The sequence below is a fragment of the Phascolarctos cinereus genome, unplaced genomic scaffold (assembly GCF_003287225.1).
Source record: "Phascolarctos cinereus isolate Bilbo 61053 unplaced genomic scaffold, phaCin_HiC Scaffold_1;HRSCAF=81, whole genome shotgun sequence".
Lineage (NCBI taxonomy): Eukaryota > Metazoa > Chordata > Mammalia > Diprotodontia > Phascolarctidae > Phascolarctos > Phascolarctos cinereus.
Window position 1 is genome coordinate 68,375,700 of NW_027555514.1, and position 25,595 is coordinate 68,401,294.

Sequence of the window (25,595 nt, forward strand, 5' to 3'; positions counted from 1 at the left end):
AATTAATTTCATATACATACATATACACATGAAGACAGAGATAAGAGGGGCTGAGAAAGGAAGATAAAAGTGATTAAAAAAAAAAACAAAATACACCAGTTTTCAGAAAGCACTGAAAACTCCTTATGTCACTTCAAAAACTGATTAACCTCAAACAAAATAATTAGTAGCTACCAAGGCTAAATCTCAAAATAGAGACTGCCCTTACTTTGATCAAAAAAAAAAAATCAGATCAAGAAAGGAAAGTAAGGACACTTAGAGAGGATATATCAGAAACACAGATGCCAAGAACTGGAAGGGACTGTCCAAGGCAAAAATGTCCAACTGCAACCTGACCAAGAATCTCTTGTACTTCTTCAACAATTGGCCTTGCAGACTTTTGCTCAAGGACTTCTGACAGTGGGAAAACTCAATGCTCCCTCACAAGTCCATTCCACCTCTGGACATCTCTAATGCAGGCAGTTTCTCCACAGAACAACATACATACACGAAGACTGCCTACCTGCAACTTCCCCACATCCTCCTAGTTCTGCTGTCTGAAGTCAAGTAGAAGAGGCCCAAGAAGTCCTCTTCCACAGGAAGGTCCTTCAAATACTTGAAAAGAGCTATCATGTCACCCCTGAGTTTTGTGGTTCAGGCTAAACATCCCAGTTCTTTCAAATGATAACCAGGTGGCATGGTCTCTAGGTCCTTTTACTCCTCTGACTGCCCTCTTTTGCACGTGCTCCAGCTTATCCATGTCTTTAAAAGTGGTGCCCAGAACCAAACACAGTGGTCCCAATGAAGTTGGACAGAGTATAAAGGAACAATTACAGGGTCATCCTCCTCTGTTCTGGACATTACCCTATCAATAGCGGAGGTGGGAAGAGGGTGGGAGGGAAATTACCTGCTCAATCACACTTGGCTCAACTGGAGCTTTGCAGGCCATTAAAACCTCCAGATCTTTGGTAGTCCAGCCACATCATCTCCACCCCATACCTGTGAAGCTGAGTTTTTGAAACCAAGAGTAGAATTTCACATTTTTCCCCAATCAAATTTGATCTTATCTGGTTTATTCCACCATTCAAGCCTATTGAGATTTTTTTTAAGCTTGATTCTGTTCTCCAATGTGTGTTAGCAGTCCCTTTTAGCTTCCTGTCATCTATAAGTTTGGCATTAAGTTATTGGCAAAAAGTTAAACAGCCCAGGGCTTAAAAAACTGTTGTCTTGAATACTGCATTAGAGTACTCCCTACAAGGTGACATCAATCCATTAATAACTAGCATCCTATCAAACAATCCTAAATTATAAAAAATCATTTAAAAATATTAATTCTGATAGAAGACTAAAAGTATCTGGTATCAACATATTTCTAAAGACGGCATAAATCTAGAACATAGCTATGGAGCTAATGGGGTAAGAGATAAAAAAAAAAATTTTAATTTTTAAAATGGATGGCAGAAAGGTTTGGGCCCAGTATTATGGAACCTACCAATTTTGATATAACCAACTTCCTGTAAATAAAGCAACTAAGAGAATTTAAGATCTGTAAGGTAATACACATCAAGGAGGGGGGAGGTAAGGAGAGGGAAAAGATTGTTTAAAAAAGTAAAGAAAAATAAGAAACTCGGAATCTAAGAAAATATTAACAAATAACAAAGTATAGACATAAGTAGCTGAAGAGTAAACAAGTGGTAGTAACCAGTAAAGCATCTTGAAGCCAAAAATAAGTATATCATTTTGTCACATAAAAAAGAGAGAGTACTTTTTTCTAAATTCAAAAATGAATGTCTGCTAATAAGCACCACCTTGCTCTCCTGGGCTTGCCTGACAAGACAGCTCCACACCCCACTCCAACAACAGCAAAATCTAGAAAGGTCACCTGGCACAGTCTCTTTCCTGTATTTCCACATATCAAAATGATTAAGAGTACCAGTGGAGGATATCTTTCAAACAGTCTTCCCCTCCACTTTAGGATGTTCCTACAGTTGTCCTACAGAGCCTAAAAGTTAACAGATCTGGGGGGACTATAAGAACTCCTGAACTGTCTGGAAATGTTCACTATCCTTATTACCATGCATCAAATCTTTACCCCCCTCCCCAAGGTCTACAGCACCTTAATGGCCAACACACCCTTTTGATCCTAATAGCTAAGCAAGGACACTACATTTCCACCCACCTGGCCTGACCCCCACAAAGCAGGATCACAGAGCTTCTGGGCTAGACAACAGCATTCTTCCTCAATCTCTTGGTGGTTATAATTCCATAGAGATATGAAACTGAAAATGATACCCTTACCAATCTTTCCTCTTCATCACCTAGGCATGATGGTTTCTTATATAAAGTCTCAGTAATGAGCTGCTGGCATTGATTCTTTAACGTAAAAGAAGGAAAGTGACTGGAATGGAATTTTATGCACATAAAGTCTAATATGTGGCCTTTACAAAAAGTAGATCATAGTTACTATAAGCCAGGCTTGGCCATTCTTCCCAGTTCACAGTCTTTATTTCAATCTTCTTCCTTTCACAGAGCATAATACAAGACTTCAAGTAAGTGGAGCTGTGGGAGAAAGAAGACAGCAATCATTAGTGCTAAGGAAAGCATCAGTTCCTCTCCCATGCTAAAGGTGCCTGTAAGAAGCATAAAAAAACATGGAGAGCCCAAGCTTCTGGACTGCTGTTCCTAAACTTGCCTTTACACCATACATAGCTATAGAACTAAATTGACATGAGAGAAAACAAGAGAGCCAGGTCCAATCTTGAAAGCTGTACAGTTCTGGAAAATCAAGTTACACAAGAAGCTTTCCCCCTGTGTCTGTTTCCACTGTATTTGTGTATATACCTGCGAAAGTCTTGCCTATCACAAGTATACAGGAGGTTGCCTGAGGTCTCCAGCATTCTGGTATTGAATAGGCGAGGGAGGGAAAGAGTGGTAGTCTCACACAAACACACACACACACACACACACACACCACCAAGAAGACCACATGCCTAGAGACTTCCCACAACAGATGTAAAGACCTTCTAAAGATTCTAAGCAGCTGTAACAGCTGTCAAAGATATCTTAGGAAAAAAAAAGAATTTTGTTAAGTAATAATTACAACTCTCATTTTTAAGTGCTTTAAGATTTAAAAAGCTCTTTCCTCATGCTCTGCAAAGTAGCTAGTACAAATATTATTATCTCCATTTCACAGATAAGGAAACCAAGGCTCACTGGGATTGTAATTTTCTATGGTTCCACATCTAGAAGTAGTCATAAACAAAGATCTGAACTTAGTTCTTCTTTCAACACCGGTACTTTTTCAATTACTTCATGCTGCTTTCTACAAAAGTAAGTAACTTTTAAAAGTAATTAAATAAAATTAACTGGGTATTTCATCTGCCTGAAAACTGGCACATTAAAAGATAATAACTGTTCACGTGTTTAGAATGGAATTGTGGTACAACACAGAAATGAATTAGTCACAATAAAATAAGCAGACTAGATGAAAGATCATCTTTTAGAATAATCCACTATGATGAATATTATAAAATCAAGTGACATAACTTCAAATATTCCATTGTAAAATTCCAGCATTTGTAATGCCAAAACTATATGCAGACTATGTGTAATGAAGACTATAATCCAACTTTATAAAATAACTAGCAGTTCAATAACTTTCTTGTTGATTCACAAGCTAAAAAATCTTCAGGTAGTAAAGCAAAGCTCTCATTTGACATAAGAGATCTTTATACTTTCACATACTACAAACTATGATTTTTCTTTTGGTCTAAAAGAAACGAGTCAGATGTGACTTATTCAAGGTGAAAAAATAAATCCCATAAGTAATTTAAAAAAAATAGATATGACCAACATCTTAAACCATATACCAAGATAAAGTCAAAATGGGTACATGATTTAAACATAAAGGGTGATACCATAAGCAAATTAGAAGAGTAAGGAAAAGTTTACCTGTCAGATCTATGGAGAAGGGAAGAATTTATGACCAAACAAGAGATAGAGAACATTATGAAATATGAAATGGATAATTTTAATTATATTAAATTTAAAAGGTTTTGCACAAACAAAACCAATGCCAACCAAGATTAGAAGGAAAACAGAAACCTGGGAAACAATCTTTACAGCAAGTGTCTCTGATAAAGGCTTCATTTCTCAAATATACAAAGAACTGAGCCAAATTTATAAGAATACAAGTCATTCTCCAATTGATAAATGGTCAAAGGATATCAACAGGCCAGTTGTGAGATGAAGAAACCAAAGCTATCTATGGTCACATAAAAAAAATGCTCTAAATCACTACTGATTAGAGAGAGAACACATTAAAACAACTCTGAGGTACCAACTCACACCTATCACATTGACTAATATGACAGAAAAGGAATAATGATAAATGTTGCAGGGGACGTAGAAAAATTGAGACGCTAATGCACTATTGGTGGAGTTGTGAACTGATCCAACCATTCGGGAGAGCCATTTAGAACTATGCCCAAAGGACTTGATCCAACAATACTAACACTAGGTCTGTATTCCAAAGATTTTTCATAGCAGCGCTTTTTGTAGTGGCAAAGAATTGGAAATTGAAGGGATGCCTACCCACTGGAAAATGGTTGAACAAGTTGTGGCATATGACTATAATGGAATACTACTGTGCCACAAGAAATGACAAGCAGAATGATTTCAGAAAAAACTAGAAAGACTAATATAAACTGATGCAAAGTAAAGTGAACAAAACCAGGAGAACACTGGACACAGTAACAACAATACCGTATGATGATCAACTGTGAATTGCTTAGCTATTTTCAGCAACAGAATGCTCCAAGACAATTCCAAAGAACACATGATAAAAAATGCTATCCACATCCAGAGAAAGGACTGATAGAATCTGAATGCAGATAGGAGCACACAATTTTTCACTTTTTTGTATGTTTTTTTCTTTTGGTCTCTGACTTCTTTCACAAGATAACTAATACGGAAATATGTTTTGCATGATTGCACATGTATAACCTATATCAAAATACCTACAACCTCAGGAAGGGGAAGGGTGAGCAAAGAAGGAAGAAAATTTAGAACTCAAAATGTTAAAAAATGAATGAATGTTAAAAAATGTCTTTGCATGTCGTTGGGAAAAAATAAATTATTTGAAAACAAAAAAAGAAATTCACCTCCTTGTTCTCCCTCCCCCCATCCTTTTCTGCTATGGACAAGAAAATGGCCTGGAACTGGGCAGAAGAAAGAAAAACAGTAAAGTGTGTATGTATAATCTATAGAAGAGATAACCAGTCCTTTGATAATCAAAAGTTGGCAGTATATAATGTATGTACCTCTAATAAGTCTAAACATTTTTCACCTCCTATCAGAAAATATATTAATCTAGTCTCTTACAATGTTCCAGAAAAAGTGCTCAGGCAAGGGTTTTCACAGAAATGAAATTTTACTTAGTGGAGGGGGAAATGACAACTAAAAGCTTGGCCTGACACTCTGCTAAGCCAGATCATCCAAAAAACACTTATAGATGAAACTGGAAGGAGAACAAATAAATTAAAAACTGGAACACAAATGCCAGTGTCTCTATCATAATTTATTTTCATAATCATTGGCAGTGCAAAAAAATCTGAAAAGAGGGAGTAAAATTGGAAAAGTAAGAGTATTACTTTTTTTTAAGTGATCAAGGTGAACATCAATAACTACCAACTCATATAAACTTTCTCATTACTATAATTTTTTAATACCCAAAGCAAAGGTATCCTCCCAGAAAACATAAGAATGGGAAAACAGCCTTTCACAAATAATTTTCCACAACAGACAAGATCTTAATTTATGGTCAAACAAGTGATCAAAAGGTTTAATCAACACAAAATCCCACTAGATATATTAATCACAGATTATAAAAAAGCATTAGATTCAATACAAAAAAAAAAGAGTCAAGTTCTTCTCCAATAAGGTTTTTTTTTGTGTGTGTGCATACGGCAAAATCATATAAGGATCCTTGAAAAAAGCACCCACAGATACAACTTTGTTCCCTGGTCTCTGACTCAAGATGGAGAGAAGCATAAATACGTCCTTATTAGAGGCATCTAATGTTGTCACAGACGTCATCCTAAGGAGAGTCCAAATCCAAGAAGGATCCTGAGGAATAGTGAAGTCCTTCAGATGTTCCTGCTTGCAGATGACATTATGCTGATTGCATCAAGCCCCAGAACCTCTCTTCAACAAGACTTTAATATAAGAATGCCTATCAACTCTTCTAGGACATGAGATTGGATGGGTGGCCTATTGAGTTAGAAAGTGTGTTACGGTGGAAAATAGTACCAGTTTGGAGGCAGAGGGCTTTGAATTTTAGCTCTGCAATTTACTGTCTATGTGACCATGGTCACGCGACCTTGCGCTGCCAAACCTCTGTTTCTTCCTATCATATGAGATCAAGATGGTTTGTCAGGTCCCTTCTGGTTCTAAATTTATAATCTATCAGTACATAAACAAAAGTAGAAAACATCTTTATATAGTTTCTACCACGCTGACAAAGATGCTCAACTCTCCACTTTCCATCTGTAGTTCTGCTTGGTTTGATGCCCCATCCAGGATAAACTGATCACCTTAAATCTCATCAACACCTTCCCAACTCCCTTAGGGTTCTCTCTCCTCTGACTGGAGGGCTGGAAGGTGGAGCACTAAATTCCTCCCAAATTTTCCTTTATACAGTGCTGGAAATCTGGAGTTTCTAACTAACTGTCCATTTTCAATCCACAGTTCTACTTCCTTTGAACTGTGGAGATGGTGACTTCATGTTAGGTAGCCCCCAGTGTCCTCCTGTGCCCCTTGCTTTCCAACTTCGTTTTGTGTGCTGTCTTTCCCAATAGATTGTAAACTGCTTGAGGGTAGGGGATGTCTTTATTTGTATCCCCAGTGCTTAGCACAGTGTCTGGTACACAGCTGGCTCTTAACAAATTTTAGTAAATTGAACTACAGAATTGCTTATGTTATCAATTTCGGATTATTCTTTTTTATGCATATGTCTTATCTTCCCAGACAAATGTAAGGTCAAGGGCAGGGACCTAGTCTGTACATATTTCTTTTTTTATTTTTCCCAATTTTATTAATTTACTGATTTATAAAAAATCACTTCCATATGCTTCTGAGTTGAAAATTTTTCTCCCCCTTCCTCCTCCCCACCCTCCCAAGACCGGCGACAATCTGATATAGCTTTACATTTACATCTATTAACATATTTTCACATAGTGACGTTGTAAGTAAAAATTAAAACCAATAGGAGGAACCATCAGAAAGATGAAACAAACTCAACTGAAGGTAAAAATAAGTGACAGCGATTCGACTTCCATAGTTCTTTCTTTGGATGTGGACAGCATTTTCCATCCCGAGGCCTCTGGAGATGTCTTAGATCCTTGTAATGCTGAGAAGGGTTCAGTTTAACAATATTATCATCACATAACGTGGCTGTTATTGTGTACAAAGTCCTCTTGTCTGCTCACTTCATCAGCATCAGACCATACAATCTCCAGGTTTTTCTGAAGTCAGCCTGTTCATCATTTCTTATAGAACAATAGTGTTCCATTACATTCATATACCACAGTTCTCAGCCATTCCCCAATGATGGCATCCTCTCAATTTCCAATTCTTTGCCACCACAAAAAGAGCTCTATGAATATTTTGTACATGTGGTCCTTTTCCCATTGTTTGATCTCTTTGGATATAGCCCTAGAAGTGCTATTGCTGGATCAAAGGGTATGCACATTTTTGTAGCCCTTTGGGCATAGTTCCAATTGTTCTCCAAAATGTTGATCATTCACAACTCTACCAAGAATGTATTAGTGTTCCAATTTTCCCACATCTCTCCAACATTTATCATTTCCTGTTCATGTTGGCCAATTGGATAGTGTGTGAGTGTACCTCAGAGTTGTTTGATTTGCATTTCTCTAATCAATAACGATTGAAAGCATTTTTTCATATGACTATAGATGGCTTTAATTTCTTCATCTGAGAACTGTCTATTCATATCCTTTGACCATTTATCAATTGGGAAATGGCTTGTGTTCTTCTAAATTTGTCTTAATTCTCTATATATTTTAGAAATGAGGCCTTTATCAGAGAGACGGGTTGTAAAAATTCTTTCCCAATTTTCTACCTTCCTTCTAATCTTAGTCGCATTGGCTTTGTTTGTGCAAAAACTTTTCAATTTAATGTAATCAAAATGATCCATTTTGCTTTTCATAATGTTCTCTATCTCCTGTTTGGTCATGAATTCTTCTGTTCTCCATAGATCTGATAGGTAAACTATTCCTTGTTCTCCCAGTTTACTTATGGTATCAGCCTTTATATCTAAGTCATTTTGGCTTTATTTTGGTATATGGTGTGAGATTTGGGTCTATGCCTAGTTTCTGCCATACTCTCTTCCAGTTTTCCCAGCAGTTTTTTTCAAAGCGTGGATGCTTATCCCAGAAGCTGGCGTGTTTGGGTTTATCAAATAATACATTACTATAGTCATTGACTACTGTGTCTTGCATATTTAACCTATTCCACTGATCCACTTCCCTATTTCTTAGCCAGTACCAAGCAGTTTTGATGACTGCTGCTTTATAATACAATTTAAGATCTGGAATTGCTAGGCCACCTTCCCCTGCATTTCTTTTCATTAGTTCCTTTGGTATTCTGGACCTTTTGTTTTTCCAAATGAATCTTCTTGTTATTTTTTCTAACTCTATAAAATAATTTCTTGGTAGTTTGATTGGTATGGCACTGAATAAGTAAATTAGCTTGGGGAGGATTGTCATTTTTATTATATTAGCCCAGCCATGAGCAACTGATGTTTTTCCAATTATTTAGATCTATTTGTGTGAAAAGTGTTTTGTAATTGTGTTTCATAGAGTCCTGGTTGTTTCAGGAGTAGACTCCTAAATATTTACAATGTCTACAATTTTAAATGGATTCTCTTTCTATCTCTTGCTGTTGGGCTTTGTTGGTAATATATAGAAATGCTGATAATTTATGTGGGTTATTTATAGCCTGCAACTTTGCTAAGTTGTTTATTATTCAAGTAGTTTTTACTTGATTCTCTAGGATTCTCTACGTATATCATCATGTCATCTGCAAAGAGTGATAGCTTGTTTCTTCTTTGCTCTTCTAATGCCTTCAATTTCTTTTTCTTCTCTTATGCTAAAGTAAGGTCCAGTTCACCCCCGATCTTATTGGAAATGCTTCTAGCCTGTCCCCATTACATATAATGCTTGCTGAAGGTTTTAGATAATGCTATTTATTATTTTAAGGAAGACCCATTTATACTATGCTTTCTAGTGTTTTTAATAGGAATGGGTGTTGTATTTTATCAAAAGCTTTTTCTGCATCTATTGAGATGATCATGTGGTTTCTGTTGGTTGGTTGTTGATATGCTCAATGATGCTGATAGTTTTCCTAATATTGAACCAACCCTGCATTCCTGGTATAAATCCTACCTGGTCATAGTGTATTATTCTTGTGTATTGCTGCAATCTTTTGCTAGTATTTTAAAATTTTGCATCTATATTCATTAGAGAAATTGGTCTATAATTTTTTTCTCTATTTTGACTCTTCCTGGTTTAGGTATCAACACCATATTTGTATCATAAAAAGAATTTGGTAAGACTCCTTCTTCACCATTTTCCCAAATAGTCTATATAGTATTGGAATTAATTGTTCTTTAAATGTTTGATAGAATTCGCATGTAAATCCATCTGGCCCTGGAGATTTTTTCCTAGGGAGTTCATCAATGGCTTGTTCAATTTCTTTTTCTGAGATGGGTTATTTAAGTATTTTACTTCTTCTTCTGTTAATCTGGGCAATTTATATGTATGCATTTCACTAAGACTGTCAAATTTGTTGGCATATAGTTTGGCAAAATAATTCCTAATTATTGTTTTAATTTCCTTTTCCTTGGTGGTAGCTTCGCCCTTTTCATTCTTGATACTAGTAATTTGGTTTTCTTCTTTCTTGTTTTTAATTAAATTAACCAAAGGTTTATCTATTTTATTGTTTTTTTCCATAAAACCAGCTCTTAGTTTATTTATTAGTTCAATAGTTTTCTTAATTTCAATTTTAAATTTTCCTTTGGTTTTCAATATTTCTAATTTGTGTTTAGTTGAGGATTTTTAATTGTTCTTTTTTCAGTTTTTTTAGTTGTATGCCCAATTCATTAATCTCCTCTTTTTCTATTTTATTTATGTAAGCATTTAGAGATATAAAACTTCCCCTAAGAACTGTTTTGGTATGTTGTCTCATTATTGTCATTCTCTTGAATGAAATTATTGATTGTTTCTATGATTTGTTGTTTGACCCAATCATTTTTTAGGATTAGATTTAGTTCTCAATTATTTTTTAGTCTATCTTTCCATGGCCCTTTATTACATGTAATTTTTATTGCGTCGTGATCTGAAAAGGATGCATTTAATATTTCTGCCTTTCTGCATTGGACTGTGAGTTTTTATGCCCTAGTACATGGTCAATTTTTGTGTAGGTACCATGTACTGAACAGAAAAAAGTATATTCCTTTCTATCCCCATTCAGTTTTCTCCAGAGGTATATCATATCTAACTGTTCTAATGTTCTATTCACCTCCTTAACTTCTTTCTTGTTTATTTTGTGGTTAGATTATCTAGTGCAGAGGGGGTTCAGGTCCCCCACTAGTATAGTTTTGCTGTCTATTTCTTCCTGTAACTCCCTGAACTTCTTCTCTAAGAATTTGGATGCTATACCATTTGGTGCATATATGTTTAGTAATGATATTACTTCATTGTCTATGGTGCCTTTTAGCATGATGTAGTTTCCTTCCTTATCTCTTTTGATTAGATCTATTTTTGCTTTTGCTTTGTCTGAGATCAGGATTGCTACCCCTGCTTTTTTACTTCAGCTGAACATAATATATTCTGCTCCAGCCTTTTATCTTTACCCTGTATGTGTCACTCTTTTTCAAATGTGTTTCCTGTAAACAACATATTGTAGGATTATGGTTTTTAATCCATTCTGCAATCCGTTTCCATTTTATGGGAGAGTTCATCCCATTCACATTCACAGTTATGATTACTATCTGTGTCTTTTTCTCCATCCTTTTCCCCCTATTTATGCTTTTCTTTCTCCTTTTTCCTTCCCCTTCACTAGTGTTTTTGCTTTTGACCACCGCCTCCTTCAGTCCCCTCCCTTTTATTATCCCTTTCCCTTTTCTTCCCCTTTACTTACTGCTTCTTCCCTCCCTTCTTTCCCCCCTCCCTTTTCTTTCCCCTTTTCCCTCCTACTGCCTATAGGGCAAGTTAGATTTCTATACCTAACTGATTATATTATGCCCTTCTTGAGCCAAATCTGATGAGGTAAGGTTCAAACAATGCTCCCCCCCCCCCGCTATAATAGGATTTTGTGTCTTTTCCTGTAATGTAATTAACCCTTGTCTGCCTCCTCCTTTCTCAGTACATTTTCTAAGATCAGATTGATCCACTTATTTGGATCCATTTAACCCACTTGATTAGATTTTTTTTATCATTACATCAAAGTCAACTAATATCCACCCTCTTTATGTATACTCCTTTAACATGGTGTAATAACAATACAGTTCTCAAGGGTTGCAAGTGTCATATTCCCTTGTAGGAGTTTAAACAGCTCCCCCCATTATAACATATTGTATCTTTGTCCCATTTACCTTTTTATGTCCTTCTTGAGTCCTGTACTTGAAGATCAAATTTTTTGTTGAGCTCTGGTCTTTTTATCAGGAAAGTTTGGAAGTCTCCTATTTCGTTGAATATCCATCTCCTCCCTTGAAAAACGATGCTCATTTTTGCTGGGTAGTTGATCCTTGGCTGCACTCCAAGCTCCTTTGCCTTTTGGAATATCATATTCCACGCCCTGTGGTCTTTTAATGTAGAAGCTGCAAGGTCCTGTGTAATCCTGACTGTGGTTCCATGACATTTAAAGTGTTTCTTTCTGGCTGCTTGTAGCACCTTCTCTTTCATCTGGTAATTTTGGAATTTTGCTATTATATTCCTTGGCGTTGACAATTTGGGATCTCTTTCAGGTCGTGATCGGTGGATTCTTTCTATGGTTATTTTCCCTTCTGGTTCTAGGACTTCTGGGCAGTTTTCCTTTATGATTTCCTGAAAGATACTGTCCAGGCTCTTTTTTCATCATGATTTTCAGGTAGTCCAATAATTTTTAAATTGTCTCTCCTGAATCGATTTTCCAGGTTGGTTTTACTGATGAGGTATTTTACATTTTCATCTATTTTTTCATTTTTTTGTTTCTGTTTGACTGATTCTTGCTCTCTCATAGAGACATTAGTTTCCATTTGTCCAATTCTAGTTTTTAACAGATTTTTTTCTTCTGTTAGTTTTTGTACTTCCTTCTTCAACTGGCCAATTGTGTTTTTTATGGACTTGTTTTCTTCAGTGTACTCTTCTGTTAGTTTCTGTACTTCCTTCTTCAATTGGTCAATTGTGTTTTTTAGGGACTTGTTTTCTTCAGTGTATTTTTTTTCCAATTGGCCAATTGTATTTATGAAGGACTCTTCTACCTCTCTCATTTGACTATTAAAGTCCTTCTTCAGCTCTTCTAAAAAGGCTTTTTGGGCTTCAGACCAGTTCATATTCCCTTTTGTTGTTGCAGATGTGGGTCTGTTGACAATGTTGTCCTCTTCAGAATTTCTGTCTTGATCTTCACTCTTCTCATAACATGAATCTATGGTACTTTTTTTTACTCATGGTGTTTCTTTATTCCCTGGCCTTTAAAGAGACTGAGTTCCCCTATTGGGGATTAGAAGGCACTGACCCAAGCTTCTTGTGTTGGAAGCCTAGGTCTTGGTCACTGGCTTTGTGTGCTGGGGCCTCTTATGTTGGCAATTGGGGGCTGTAGGTTTCTGGCAGCTTACCTCATGTTGGGCTGGAATCAGCAAGGCTGGAACTTTCAGGCAATTCTAGGTTGCCTGCTTTTCCTTTCCTTTAGCTTTCTTCAGCTCCTTTTAGATGGGTGCTGCAGGGTGTTTATCTGCCTGGGGGCCCCTGCAGTGTTGTCTCCTTCCTTTCTGCTAATGCACTAGGAGATTCCTTTGTGGAAGAGTGCCGAAGCACCTGGTGGTTTTCTGGTTTTCACCGGTCCCCACCCCCCTGCCCCCACTGAGGCACTCGGAGGTCCTGGTGTTGGTGTTTGCGTGGGCTTCAGGATTTCTTCACAATTGGAGGCTGCAGGGCTCCGACAGCTCACCTGGTGTTGGGCTGGAACCAGCAAGGCCGGGGCTTTAGGAAGCCTTTAGGTTGTTTTCTTCACCTCTTTTCAGAATGCCGCAGGGTACTTATTCGCCTGGGGCCCCTTGTAGTTCTGCCTCCCTTATTTTTGCTGAGGCACTGGGAGGCCCGTTTGTTGGGCTGCTGCACTGCTGCTCCCTGTCTTTCTTCTAGTTCAGTTGTTCCATGGTTTTTTTCTCGGGTGACATTTTCTGGGTTTTCAGAGGTTGACAGGGGAGAGTGAGAGTGGCTACCTTTTCACTCCGCCATCTTGGCTTCCGGAAATGGAAGTCGTCTGTACATATTTCAAAGGAGAGTAACAAATGCCCAAAGCACTTTGGGTGAGCCAAGCCAGGATTCCCATCTAAGTTTCTTTGAACTGCTTCATAATGCCTTTAAGGAAACTTGCTAATTTATAGAAATCTCAGCATTATCAGTGAATTGTTTCCTATAACTTTTGTCACCTATAGTCCATTCTTTATTGTTCGGTTGTTTCAGTCATGTCCAACTCTTCATGACCCCATTTGGAGTTTCCTTGGCAAAGATAGTGGGGTGGTTTGCCATTTTCTTCTCTGGCTCATGAATCTTCATGAATTTATTCATGAATCATGAATGTTCCTATTTACAGATGAGGAAATTGAAGCAAACAGGGTTAAGTGACTTGCCCAGGGTCATACACCTAGTAAGTGTCCCTTGCTTAGTAAGTCAGATATTTTCCATATAAGGTTTTCCTGCATCTGAGGTAAATGTGCATGTACATCAATTTGACAGTCCAATGTACACATGGGTCCTTGAGGCATCTCCAATTTTTAATTCCTACTGCTCATTTGCAGGGCACTGACATGAGATGACTTAGCTCTATTAGTCAACAGGGTTGTTTGCAATTCTTTATCCCCTTGGAAGAAACCTAAAGGGCTAAACTAGTAACACTTATCAAAAGGATTTTTACCAGATAAAATGGCCCACTACTGAATGAAAGTAACTTTAAAATCAGCCATATAAAGAACACATAAAAAATCTTCAGACACTCTCAATATTTTATAATCAGCAATCTGCCAAATGTAATACAGCCCAATTCTGAGCCCAATTCACTGTCTACCTGCAGTGCGTGTCCCAGACATATGCAGTGCTGTGCTAATTCAACAAACCACCCAACTGAACAGGCATTTTTTCATTCATTATTTTTTTTCCTGCATGGATCTTTTAGGTCAATCTCTTAAGTAATCATGGCTTTCACTGAGGAGGCATCTGAGATTTCATTTAGGAAAATACACAATGTGCATTCAGTGACCTCAAGCCTCTCAGTAGCATAATAAAACCCATCTTTTTAATACAAATGTTCTCTTGGCACCCTTTATGGTTACATATTTTGGAACATCACCATCTCCGAATGATCAAAGCTGCAGATAACCAAAAGGGCAATGCAGAGACACATGAACACAAGCAGACTGTAGGATATTTTCCGTAATGATCCATACATAAAAATAGCTTAAGAAATATTATCAAGGATAAAAATGAGAGCAAGGAATAAGACATGGGCAGTTCAAATATTCCTGTTTCAGGCAGATCCTCTGTGAAGACCATGGAAGAACAAACAATGAGTACACAGGGTCAAGCAGAACGAGCCTAATCCCCTCTTTTGCTTACAAGCCCTTCAAATACCCAAAGAGATCATCTTCCCCTTATGTCTTCTCTTCTTCAGGCCCCAAACACATCTAATTCCTTCAGCTAATCCTCACATAGCAAGTTTCCAGTCTCTTATTGGTGGTAGTACTCCTCTCAATGCATTCTAGTTGACCAGTGTCCTGGCTAGAATGTGACACTCATAATTAACTGAACACAATATTTAAGATGTAGTCAGAGTAGACATATGTTGTTGATTTTGTTGAATAGAGTCTGTCACGTAAGGTTATATAAAGTTCATAGTGTGGATGGGCTAGTATAGTATCACCATTTTTACCCACTATGTAAACAAAAGAGGGATTAAAATAGTTAATTCTCCAGTCTTTAGAGAGAAAATTGGTTTGAATGTTATATATACTTAATCAGTAGCTAGGGATCTGTCACCCTGCGTCAAGGTTAACTTTCCACAGTCACCACAAAGGATCAGATGGGAAAAAATTTATTCTGTGACTACTGCCCTTCAGCTCATAACCTTAGTCTACTTTCCCTTCTTTTTTAGTAGTATGTCTCTTATCTTTAATTCTGGTGCCTTCCTTCTGTTGATTATTTCCTATTTATCCTGCATATCCTATATATGGCTTGCTTTGTACTATTTAATTATTGTATCCTTCAATAGACTGCAAGCTCCTTGAGGGCAAGGACTGTCTTTTGCCTCCTTTTGAAGCCCCAGCACTTAGCATAGTGCCTGGCACATAGTAGACCCTTAATAAATGTTTACTGATTATCTTGGTCTCCTGCTGTCCTGATCAGGCAATCAGTTCAAGGGCAGTCTAACCTTGACTAGAGTGTGAAGCACTTAACTAAAGTAACTTGCAAGTACAACTTCAAATTACACTAGTTGAAAAGTATTAAAGTCTCTTTCAGATACTTCCTGTTATCATTTTCTTTTTCACTATGTTAAGGACCAAGTTAGTGACATATAAAATAAATTCTTTAAGATTTCACAGGAGGGAGAAATCAGTTTGTGCCTCAAAGAAGACATAAGAGGCATCTTTTCCCATCTGGGCTCCAAGTTCAACCCCTTTTGTCAAATTAATGGTGGGTAGGTTTGAGCACCTTCACAATGACCCATTGTGAGGCAAGAACAAGGAGCGGTCTAGGGATAATACAAGGAAAGTGCAGTATTGTTTTTCTGAGCTCAGATTTCAAATCTGGACACTACTGTAATGCTAACCTGGAGAGAAAATGGGGGAATAAGCCACCCATTAAAACAAATTATATAAAACAGCAACATTCATTTTATTTTGATGTTAAAAAGATTTTAAACCTCACTAACAATCTATCAATTGAGATTATTATCAGCTCATATTTTTGACATGAACTCCACAAGCTAGTAAACAAGCCACATATATCATCTAGGTACCTGGAAACACTGGTTTGATGGTACAAAATAAGTTGGATTTTTACTTGACCAAAGTCTGCTAGTTTATAGAAAAGAAACAAACAGGTCATCCATGGTAGGCTAAACTTCTTTTCTCAGTATTGCATGATTTTTGATTCTTACTTGTGACTAAAACCTATAAATTAATTCAACTATTTTCAAAGGCTGGAAATTTTCAGCAGCTCCAAAATATCAAGAGTCCAGCTATATTATAACTTGACCTTAAGACTGCTAAGCCATGCCCTCTAGCTGATAAAAACAAAGTAAAATATACAATTTTCATCTTAAAAGTTATACATATCTACTATATAGGGAGCAAAAGGATATTTCTCAAAAACAAAGTACTATTTGATGTACTGGCAATATATGAGGAAGTATTTCACACACATGAATTTTCCATATAACTGAAGATCCATTAGGTGACACTTTTTTTTTTTAATTTTGCCCATTTTGAATTGAAATTTGTTTGGTTATTCATCTTTTTTGTATCATAGACCCCTCTCCCTCCTTTGGCAGTCCAGTGAAGCCTAGAGACCCCTCCTTAGAATATTGTTTTTCAAATGTATAAAATAAAATACAGAAGATTACAAGTACACCAATTATAATGAAATGCAGTTCTCAAAAATTTTTATCCTAAAACAAATTCAAGGAGAGCAGAGCTAAGATGGCAGAGTAATGGCAGTGATTCATCTGAGTTCTCCCAAATTCCCCTCCAAACATTAAAATAATGCCACAAAAGGAGTTCCAGACCAGCAGAGCCCCCCCCCCAAAAAAAAAAAGACAGGGTGAAACAATTTTCCAGTCCAAGACAACTTAGATGTTCCGCAGGAAAGGTCTGTCTCACTGGGTGAAAGTAGAGCACAGTGCAGTGCAGGCCGCACCAGCATAGGCCCTACCCCAGCAAACCAGCAGCAGGCCTTGGAAGCCACCAAATCAGCAGGAGTGGCAGCAGCAGTGATCTCTGGTGCTCTAGGACCACAGATAAGGAGATCAGAAAAGACTGCATGGGGACCCCTTGATACCACGGTACAGGACTCCATTCATCACACGGCTTATGTGGACCTGCGTTGCAGTCCCAGGGCAAGGAGGAGGACTTAGCAGGAGGGAGGAGCAAAGATCCTAGTCACAGTTTCAGGGTGGGAAAGAGTGCTGGTGGTCACTCACAGAGCAGGGCACAGGCTAGGAGAACATTAACCACACCTCTCCTTGCACCATACCACTTCAGAGAAACTGGAACTTGCAGAACCTCAGAGCTAATTCTGAACACAACAGGGCTAAAACAAACAAACCAGTCAACCCTGAAGGTTGAGACTAGGTACACCCCCACCCCCAGGAGCAGAGCCCAACTTTAAGTTAAAAGTAAAGAAAAAAGGATGGGAAAATGAGCAAACATTAAAAAAAAAACCAAAACCTCGCTGTATAAAGTTAATATTGTGACAAGAAGGAACAAACATAAACTCAGAGGAAGACAATGAGATTAAAGCAGCTACATGCAACTCCTCAAAGAAAAATGTGAATTGGTCCCAGGCCCTGGAACAGCTCAAAAAATGATTTTAAACATCAAATTAGAGGCAAAGGGAAAATGGGATAAAGAAATGAAAATGATACAAGAGTCACAAAAAAATACTGAAGAAAATAGCACCTTGAAAAAAAAAGAATAAGCCAAATGTTAAAAGCAGCACAAAAATCCACATAAGAGAACTCCTCTAAAAGAAGAATTGGTCATATGGAAAAGGAGGTACAAAAGCTCACTGAAGAAAATAACTCTTTAAAAATTAGAATTGGGGAAACAAAAGCTAATGATTCCATGAGACATATAAAAACAAAATCAAAAGAATGAAAGAATATGTGAAATATCTCACTGGAAAAACAACTGACCTGGAAAAAAGATAGAGGAGTGATAATTTAAGAATTATTGAACTATCTGAAAATCATGATTAAAAAACTTAAAGCTATGATTTTTTAAAAAAAGCCTAGACATATTTCAAGAAATTATCAAGGAAAACTTGATATTCTTGACATCCTAGAACCCAAGGGTAAAGTACAAATTGAAAGGATCCACTGATCACTTCCCGAAAGAAATCCCAAAATGAAAATTCCTAGGAATATGACAGTAAAATTGTAGAACTGCTAGGTTAGAAAATATTGCAAGCAGACAGAAAGAAACAATTCAAATATCATGGAGCCACAGTCAGGATAATGAAAGATTTAACAGCTTCTACATTAACGGATCAGAGGGCTTAGAATAAGATATTCTGGGTGGGGCAAAGGAACTAGGATTACAACCAAGATCACCTACGCAGCAAAACTGAGCATAATCTTTCAGGGTAAAAACTGAACATTTAATGAAATTGAGGACTTTGAAGCATACCTGATGAAAATAGAAAATTTGATAATCATATATAAGACAAAAGAAGCATAAAAAGGTAAACAGGAAGGAAAAATCATAAGGAATTCAATAAAGTTTAACTATTTACATCCTACATGGGATGGTGATATTCGTAACTCCTAAGAATTTCTTTATTAGGGCAGTTAGGAATGTACACAGATAGAGTACACAAGTACGAGCTGACTACAATGAGATGATACTCAAAAAAATAAAATTAAGGCATAAGAAAAAAGGATGCACCAGGAGAAGAGAGAGGTAGAGTGAGGTAAATTATCTTACATAAAAGAGGTGCAAAAGAGCTTTTACAATGGAGGGGAAGGATGAGGCAGGTGGTGGGCAAAGCTTGAACCTTACTCTCATGGGAATTGGCTCAAAGAGGAAATAACATACACATTCACTTGGGTATAAAAATCTATCTTATCCTACATGGAAGTAGGAGGGGAGGGGGATAAAAAAAGGGAGGGGTTCTGATAGATGGGAGGGTAGAGAGAAGGGGGCAGGAGAATGGACAGAACAAAACACTTTTGAGGAGGGACAAGGTGAAAGGAGAAAGGGAAGGATAAATGGGGATGGGGAGAGTAGGATGGAGGGAAATAAACAGTAATCACAATTGTGAATGTGAATAGGATGAACTCACCCATAAAATGGAAGCACATAGAAGAATGGATTAAAAACCAGAATCCTACAAGATGTTGTTTACCAGAAACACACTTGAAGCAGAGAGAGACAGGGCTGGAGGAGAATATATTATACTTCAGCTGAAGTAAAAAAAAAAAAAAGGCAGGGGTAGCAATCATGATCTCAGACAAAGCAAAAACAAAAACAGATCTAATTAAAAGAGATAAGCAGGGAAACTACATTTTGTTAAAAAGGTACCAGACAATGAAGTAATATCAATACTAAATACATATGCACTAAATGGTATAGCATGCAAATTCTTAAAGGAAAAGTTAAATGAGTTATAGGAGAAAATAGACAGTAAAACCACTCTAGTGCAGTACCTCAACTTGCCCCTTTTAGAACTAGGTAAATCTAACCAAAAATAAACAAGAAAGAAGTTAAGGAAATGAATAGAATTTTAGAAAAGTTAGCTATTACAGACTTCTGGAGAAAACAGAATGAGAATAGAAAGAAATACATATTTTTTTAAGCGGCACATAAATTGACCTGTACAAAAACTGACCATGTATTAGGGCATAAAAACCTCACAACCAAACACAGAAAAGCACCAATGTTAAATGCCTCCTTTTTAGATCATAATGCAATAAAAATTACATTCAATAAAGGGCTATGGAAACATAGATTAAAATTAATTGGAAACTAAATAATCTAATCCTAAAGAATGAGTAGGTCAAAGAACAAATAGAAATAATAATTTCATTAAAGAAAATGACAACAAACCAAAATTTATGGGATGCAGCCAAAGCAGTACTTAGAGAAAAATTTATATATCTAAATGCTGACATCAATAAAAGAAAGAACAGATCAATGAATTGGGCGTGCAATTAAAAAACTAGAAAAAGAACAAATTCAAAATTGCTAGTTAAGCACCAAATTGAAAATTCTGAAAATCAAAGTAGAAAACCACTGAATAAATAAAACTAGGAGCTGATTTTAAAAAACCAATAAAATAAACCACTGGTTAATCTGATTTTTAAAAATTAAGAAAAAAGCCAAATTACTAGTACCAAAAATGAAAAGGGTAAACTCACTATCAATGAAGATGAAATTAAAACAATTATTAGGAACTATTTTGTCCAATTACATGCCAATAAATATAAAAATCCAAGGGAAATGGAAAAATATTTATAAAAATATAAATTGCCCAGATTAACAGAAAATAGAACTCTTAAATAACCCTATCTTAGAAAAAGAAACTGAATAAGCCATCATTGAGTTCTCTAAAAAAAAATTCCCAGGACCAAATAGATTCACAAGTCAATTGTATTAAACATTTAAAGAACAATCAGTTGCAAAACAAAACACCTTTCCCTTGGTATCACCCCACTAGGTTATCTCAAGCCTATTAAAGTCTACATCCTAATGTTCCTAGAGAGTAGAAACTGATCTTTTATATTCGAATCCTCAGTACTTAGCACAGTGCTTAAGAACTTAATAAATTTTTTTTTCATTTATTCAAAGTGATATTTAAGAATTTTTCTGCGGAACCATGATTTCTAGCCATGTCCTTGAGTCTGCTTGGAAACTAAGGACCAAACTTTTTTTTTAAGTAAAATTTGTATCTTTTGTCAAGAAAACTTCAAATGGGGTCACAGAGAGTGGGACTGGACCAAAACAACTCAATAACAGTCTATTAGAAATGGCTAACACAGTTGCTGATATGAAATAGTGCTAATTGGCCCTTGATAAAAGTTAGGAAAGTAAATGCCAATATCTCATTTCCCACTCAAACCTCCCGGGGGAGGAAGATTACTGTTCACATAGGCCAGTTAAGAGGTCCTGACTTTGTAAGTAACAGAGTTCAACTGCCAGTCCAGGTTTCAGCCTAGACTGTCTTCAGATAGCCTAGAGGCATCCAGGCAGCTAGGAGAAGCACAAGAACTTAACAGTGCCGAGTGGTAGGCATCAGGCAGACATCCAAGCAAGCCAGAAGCTCTAGGAGCAAACATGACAGATTCTATTGTAGAGGCTGAGGTGAAAAGCAGAGCTTAATTCCTTAAATTACTGTGGAGAACGAGGCAGGAATCCAGTCCTAAAGGAACCAGACTTACTGGGAGCTAAGAAAGAGCCAAAGATCAGCTCAGACATGGTTCTTGCCCTCATGTTATAGTCTAGCAGGGAACCTTAGGTAATAACTCTTCATTAAATTTCTCCCCCTAAGCTTCTGGTCTGGGTTAAATTCCATTAGCCTTCCTACCCCATAACCTATAAATGGGTCTAACAGCCATCCCTTGCTGAGTGTCCTTGTTTTCTTCTACTTTTTCTAAGACTTATAGTAATCACTCTCTCGGAATCATGAAATCCTAAGTCAAACTCCTCATTTTCCAAATAATGAAACTGAAACCCAGGCATTACATAACTTGTCCAAGGTTAACTTGCAGCATAACTGAGTCTAGAACCTAGGTTATGTCTAGAACCTAGGTTATATTAACTCTCAGCCCATCATCCCATCCTTCTGTCCTCCTGGATGCCAACTATAGTCCTGCTCACTTGATTCCTCAGGTATCCTTTTTCTATTCAAGTACTTTTATTTTCTCTTCCTTTGCCTCCTGCCCTCAAATCTGAGATCTATTCCTGAGGCTTTGCCTTACTAGTCCCCATTTCTGCAGCTCTGTCAAATAATACTCCTTACTCATTTTAAAAGAACATCATCAAAACCCACATTTGCACCAACAAAATATAGGCTATCGGCTACAAGTCAAGGAAATAACTTGTAAAAACTGATTTAGTGAACAGAATCAGGAGAACAATTTAAATTGTAAACAGTAACACTATAAAGAAGAAAACATGGAATGACTTAAGAACTGTGACAGATGCAATGACCAACCAGCAATTAATGTAGAAGATCAATGACGAAGACATACAGAATGATAAACATTTTTAGACACAGAAAGTATGTGGATTAGTTTTGTTTGACTATGTCTGTTACAAGAATAGTACTTTTTTTTTAATTGGGGAAGGAGAGTTTTGAAAGGCAAAGCAAGCAATAAAGTTAACCCCCACCAAAAAAAAAATGAAAAGAAACACAAGAGGGTCACTGAAGCCTATTTTTAAAATCCACAGAAGAGAACAGAAGGCTTAGAAGAAAACACAGACAAGCAAAATAGCTTTGAAAGTTGCATGTTATATCATATAATTTTTTAAAAGAAGTTATAAGTAATAGTTATATGATTTCATATATAATCCTTCTACTTCACATATGGAAATGTTCTCTTTTTTTGGTGTTGGTTAAATTCTGAATATTAAAAAAATTTTAAGTGAAAAGAATAAAATTATACATATGAATAGAGAAAGAAAGATCTCATCATACCCAGTGCTAACAGCTTTAGTCTCCTCGGTAGCAGGGATTACACACATGACCAACACTTGGCTCTGAACGCAGCATTTGGAATGACATGGCACCAAGATCATAGAAGCACAGAATTTTGGAACTAGAAAAGAGTTTGGTGTTTATCCTAGTCTAATACCATTATTTTATAAATACTGAGTAAAAGGGACCTAGAAGGGCAAATGAGTAAGAAAAGTAGACTACAAAAATGAGAATAAGGCAGTAGACAGCAGACAATATTCTTTTTCTCCTAAGCACACAGTAAGCATTGTCATCTTTAAAGTTGTTATTTTTCAAATTCATGATTACTTAAAAACTGAAGATATGGTAAATACTATACAACAAAGTAAGTATACCATAGAGAGTAATGTCACAAGGCTAACTACAAGCAGTTGCATAATTCTTGCTCATTGGTTCTGGCGGAAATGAACGAATAAATTCAAACCTTAACTGGTATATTTAGCATTTAGACTGGAACATTTCTATTTTATTAAGTTACCTGTCACTATTGAACCTTCTCCATGCAATGTTAAATAGATCAAATATTTTAAGCTCCAGAGCACAACCCTACAGCACTGCTATGTAAATGCTTCAAATTACATGTTAAGAAAATTCACCATTAGTTTCCAAATCAAAAAAAATTTGCCTTTAAAAGAATTCATTGACAGAAAAATTGTCACACTAGTGCAACTCATACCCAATAAAAGAGGGACGAAAGAGTACAAATGACTACAAACTACAGATTACTGCACTTTTTTCACTGAAATTACTAAAGTGGATAAAAAGCATCAAATATTCTATTGCAAGGCATGATTTTAAACATATGTTTCTTGTTAGTGTCCATTTATGAATAAAATATAACAATTTATTGATGCCTTATGAAAACTTAAAATATGAAGTAAAATATGCCTATTTCTAAAATCATTATTAAAAAAATTAACTCAAGTTATAAAGCATCAAACATTACAATAAGCTGGGGGTGGGGGGTGGAAGGGAAGGGGCACATCTCAATCCTGAACCATAATCTTCTTCAAAGGTCTGCAAAGATCATACATGCTTCCTCCATGAAGCTTTTCCAGATTTCCTAGCATTCGCTCCCTAAACACTGCTAGGACACTTTATCCAATCTTCATTATCCTCATCATACTCTATCTTTTATCATGCTTATCTATATGCATGACACAGTCCTAATAAAACACAAGATCCTTGAGGTCTTTGTAGAAAGTGTCTTGCTCTTATCTTTGAGCCAAGAGCACTTAATAACTGCTTGTTGACTGACTAAAGGCAGGAACTATGTTACTTTTATCTTTTTATCCTCAGTGATGAACACAGTTCCCTGCACTCCAAAAGTGCTTAATAAATGCTTGTGAACTGCACAGAAGATACGGTGACTGAGCTGAGACTAGAAAAGAAGGATTTCCACAGTCAGAGACGAATGAGTGTGTTTCAGGCTAGAGGCCTGGGCTACAGGCAGAAGGCAGTACTGAGACAACACTGGGGAAGAACCACTAATTTGGTTTAGCTGGGATGAAGAGCATGTGTACAGAAGTAACACAGGTAATGTTGGAAAAATAGATTGAAAATAGATCACAGGAGGCCTTAATGCCACGCTAAAGTGTGAATGTATGACACACAAAGTTTTGATGCTTAGCAGTTAATTTAATTTTACTCCAATACTTGGAGGGCCTATAAATTTTATTGAGAAGAGTACTCCCTCGACCAACATAAAGTACAACATATCTATGACTTATCTTTGAGAACTGCCATCACTCTGAAGCCAACTAGGTGGTGAGCCTCTCTTGAATTTGGCCAGGCTGTTCCTTAGACAACACACAGATGATTATCACTAAGCCCTTTCTACCTTCATACAAATTTTCAGCTTGGAAATATATGAGTTCAATTTTTTAAATATATGGACAAGGTACAGTGTGTGCAGGTGCTGGGGAAACAAAGACAAAAACAAAACCCTATCTTCCTGGAACTTATTATTAACTATAATTTCATGAGCCATACATTTATTGTATGGTGAGGCTTAATTCAGCTAATCAGTTTTGATAAGATTTAACTTATGTTGTAACTGATTTATGATGCATGAGATAGAGTCCTGATTAAAGGCTCTTTTGTGTCAAGCCCTACTTTCCTCACTATGTACACTATACCCCAAGGCAAATCTGGTTTCCTATTTTGTAGCCAAGCTGGTCTTTGCTTGTAAATTCATAATAGACTAAGTTCCCTATTCCGTAACCAGACTAGCTTTTGAAAACTCAGAAAAAAACTCTATGGTGCTCTCACAGTATATCAGTGAGTTGCTTCATTTATCACAGACACCCAAGCCAATGAGAAATCCAAGCTTTGATCTAATATAAGTCACATGGAGTTGGGAACACCTACAGTCCTTATATTACAAATCAACTTAATTCCCTATTCCTGTAAATCCTATGAATATGCATTAATATCACAAATATGTATTAATCTTATGTATATTTATTTTGATTAGTTCCTCTTTTTAGACTACAAGAATGTTGTGTATTCTCCCATGAATGTCTTTAGCTTCTAAGGAGCCACTGACCCAATTTATCGGCAACTGCTAGCTTTGCTTATAAATTGAACGTGCTCAGAACTTCTTTTGCCTCAGTTTCTCTTTACTGCAGATTTCTATCACAATATTATAATCATTTGGGGGTGGAAAGGAACAACTATAATAAGTAAAGAACTAAATTCAAAGTAATTCCAAGAAAGGCAGAGTGCTAATAGCTGAATGAATCATGAAAGGCCTCATACAGTGAGCAGCACCTGAGCTATTCTTTGAATTCTGAGCTTTATCGACTCAGATTTTTATAAAAATATATGGAAGATGGAAGCACAGGTAGGTAATGGAGAAAGAATTAAACACCACAGTCTTTTTTC

The 25,595-nt window shown here is 36.6% G+C and overlaps 1 protein-coding gene across 1 annotated transcript in view; it reads right to left on the reverse strand.

Annotated features, from left to right (window-relative positions):
• ZNF438 (zinc finger protein 438) overlaps window positions 1-25,595 on the reverse strand; it is a 140,309-nt gene that overhangs the window by 89,993 nt on the left and 24,721 nt on the right. The window contains 1 exon segment of the mRNA XM_078152099.1: window positions 2,278-2,538. The gene's annotated coding sequence lies outside the window, so the exon portion shown is untranslated.